A 3,804-nucleotide genomic window follows, 5' to 3' on the forward strand; every position below is an offset into this window, starting at 1 on the left:
CTCACAGATCTTGAAATCAAACTTATGGTTACCAGAGGGGAAACGGGGGTGGGAAGTGATAAATTAGTAGATCGGGATTAACGTATACACATGACTATATCTAAAATAGATAGGAAGTGGTTCGGATTTGGTGCTTTCACTGCTGTGGCCAGGGTTCAATCCCTGGTTGGGGAACTGAGATCCCACATGCCTTGCGGCGGTGGCCAAAAAATAAAATAGATAACTAATAAGGACCTACCGTATAGCACAGGGAACTCTACTCAATATTCTGTAATAACCTATATGGGAAAAGAATCTGAAAAAGGGTGGATATGAGTATGTGTATGGCTGATTCACTTTGCTTTGCACCTGAAACTAACATGGCATTGTGCATCTATACTCCAATAAATTTTTTTTTAAATAATAATAAAATAAAAATATTAAAATGTGGCTACTAGGAAATTTTATTTTATTTACTTATTGTTTTTTGACCCTGCCACACAGCATGTGGGATCTTCGTTCCCAGACCAGGGATAGAACCGGCACCCCCTGCAGTGGAAGCGCGGAGTCTTAGCCACTGGACCGCCAGGGAAGTCCCTACTAGGAAATTTTAAATTACACATGTGGTTTGCATTTGTGGCTTTCATTATATTTTTACCAGACCTCACTGAATTATATAAACAGCGCTGGAACAGGGCCAACTTCAATCACTCAGGTGCTTATTACATTGAAGCATAGTGGTGGTAATGCCTGGCTCTGCGGGCTTCTCTGGCCCCTGGGGAGGGAAGAAGTGTGACTTCAGGGACCTTATGCCCAGCAGGGCCTCAATGCATATTTGTTGGGAAACAAATGAATCTTGTAACTCAGGACAGTAATTCATCTGCGCAATACAAAGTATACTTGAGTCTGGGCCTAGAAATTGTCTCATCCTAGGATAATCTACCCTGATAACCCTCAGGTTAATCACTTCCAGCTTGACAGTGGTCCTCTGTCCTGCACACCATTGTGGAATGGTCAGAGCACCAGATAAAGATGAGGCTGGCGGATTTCCAATTATCGAGCTGGAATTAGAGAAATGCAGGGGGGGTGGTCCTAGGGTGCGATGATGTGATTTTATGATATAATAAGAAATATATATTTGGTCTTCATTCCTGGTTCCTGACACAGAGCTCCTAAAATCCTTGGAATTTCCTGAGTGATGGGGGCGAAAGGGGCGTCTTTTGCTATTCGTAACACGCCCTTTCATCCTTACTGGAGTTTACGCTGATGACGTGGCTCTCGGTGGGCCCCAGGATGGGGGCCGGCTGCCAGAAGAACCAGCAGTGCAATTAGGGGATTGGAATTTTCAGCTCCCCAGCTCCTAGCTTCCAGGTTGGGGAAGGCATCCTTGTACCAGGAGGATGGCGCACCCCCATCTCCGCTTGGACAAGAGCTCCTATACTTGGGACCCTTCCAGACCTCGCCCTATCTACCGCTGGCTGTTCATCTTTATCCGTTGTCACATCCTCCATAATAAACTAGTAATAGTAAATAAAGCTGTTTCCCCGAGTACTCTGAGCCATTCTAGCGAATTATTGAACCTGAGGAGGGTGTCATGGAAACTCTGATTCATAGCCAGGTTGGACAGAAGTGTAGGCAACCTGAGGACCCACCTACTTTTGATCCGCATCTGAAGTTGGGGGGGGCGCAGTCTTGTGGGACTGACCCTTTAACCGGTGGGGTCTGCACTACTGGTAGTTGGTGTCAGGAATACTTAATGTGAGGGAAAACTCCACGCATTTGGCGGTCAGAGCGTTCGATGGTTTTCCCTTAGATGAGTTTTAAGACCAAGGGTCCCACAGGTCGACATGAAAGGTAACAGGAGGGCCTGCCCCCGGGGGTCCGGTGGTTAGGACTCCACGCTCTCACTGCCGAGGGCGTGGGTTCCATCCCTGGTCAGGGAACGAAGATTCTGCAAGCCTCACAGCCTCACACGCGGCCAAAAAAAAAAAAAAAAAAAAGAAAGAAAGGTAACAGGAGGAGAGGAACGGTGATTACATGGCCCCTGTAAGTGACAGCAGTAATTCTCATCAACAGCCTTCTGTGTGTCAGCTCTGCCCTACCTGCCCTGGCTTGTTGAAGCTACCCGCTCTCTTTGCCAAGAAGGGATTATCTCTGTAATACAAATGAGAAAACCCAGGCTCAGAGGTGTTGAGCAGTCCTGCCCAACACCAAATGGCAGAAATCATTATGCCCTTTATGGTCTCTCTCCTGGTGAAGCTGTGGCTTTCGAGGGTTTTTTCCAAACTTGTATCAGTAAAGATATTCATTGGTCACCGAAACAATGACTGTAAAAGATGACAATCAGAAAAAGCTCAAATAACTACCATCTTCTCTATGAAGAGTGGCAGCTGGGAGTAATGATAGATAGTTTCTGTTGTTTTACAGTTTACCATTTTTTGAGAAAATTTAAGACTTCCAACCAATTCTTGTTTCGTGTGTAGCTCAGAGAGGTTAAGCTCCTTGGACAAAATGGCACAGCTAATAAGAAGCGTGGGGAGAATATTACTCAGCCATAAAAAAAGAACGAACTAATGCCATTTGCAGCAACATGGATGGACCTGGAGATGATCATACTAAGTGAAGTTAAGTCAGACAAAGAAAGACAAATCTCATATGATATCACTCACGTGGAATCCAATGTTTTTAAAAAATGATATAAATGAACTTACTTACAAAGCAGAAACAGACTCACAGATTTTGAAAACTAACTTACGGTTACCAAAGGGGAAACGTGGTGGGGAGTTCAGATAAATTAGGACTTGGGATGAACATACACGCACTACTAGACATAAGACAGATAACAAACAAGGACCTACTGTAGAGCAGAGGGAACTCTACTCGATATTCTGTAATAACCTATATGGAAAAAGAATCTAAAAAAGAGTGGATATATGTATAACTGATTCATGTTGACGATACAGTGGAGAGATACATATATGTATCTGATTCACTTTGCTGTACGCCTGAAATTAACACAACATTGTAAATCAACTATGCTCCAATAAAATTTAGAAAAGAGCCAGGACTGAAACCCAGCACTGCAGACTGCACATCCAGTTTTCCACTGGATGGAGTGTGCAGAGGCATAGAGTGTGTCCTCTGTATCATCAAAGTTTACGTATAACAAGCTTTTCTCCTGACAGTTGGAGAACGTATAAATGCATGCATTTGGTCATTCTCCCTCCATTAAACCAATCTGCAGCCATGCCGGGAAAGTAGGAGCTTAATGTACCTTCACAGCTTTTTAGACATTCAGGAGAATCTCAGTTCGGATTGATTTTTTTCTGGACACTTTTTGGCTTTCAGGGGTCTCGGGTCATCCTATTCCAAGAGGATACGTTACTAGGATTTAGGATCTTGGTCCGGTGGAGTGAAATAGTTCTTGCCTCAGGAATCGGACAAAACCAGGGTACCAAGTGTACTCCCATCAACTTAGATTTCGGAAGACTGCAGAGTTGCCTTGCCTTAGTTGTTGTTGTTTTTTAACATCTTTATTGGAGTATAATTGCTTTACAGTGGTGTGTTAGTTTCTGCTTTATAACAAGGTGAATCAGTTATACATATACATATGTCCCCATATCTCTTCCCTCTTGCGTCTCCCTCCCTCCCACCCTCCCTATCCCACCCCTCTAGGTGGTCACAAAGCACCGAGCTGATCTCCCTGTGCTATGCGGCTGCTTACCACTAGCTATCTATTTTACGTTCGGTAGTGTATATATGTCCATGCCACTCTCCCACTTCCTCACAGCTTACCCTTCCCCCTCCCCATATCCTCAAGTCCAT

At 44.3% G+C, this 3,804-nt stretch overlaps 1 protein-coding gene across 1 annotated transcript in view; it reads left to right on the top strand.

Annotated features, from left to right (window-relative positions):
• Positions 1 to 3,804, top strand: part of AACS (acetoacetyl-CoA synthetase) — an 82,211-nt gene that overhangs the window by 11,864 nt on the left and 66,543 nt on the right. The window lies entirely within an intron of this gene.

Source organism: Physeter macrocephalus, chromosome 19, assembly GCF_002837175.3.
Source record: "Physeter macrocephalus isolate SW-GA chromosome 19, ASM283717v5, whole genome shotgun sequence".
Taxonomy (NCBI): domain Eukaryota; kingdom Metazoa; phylum Chordata; class Mammalia; order Artiodactyla; family Physeteridae; genus Physeter; species Physeter macrocephalus.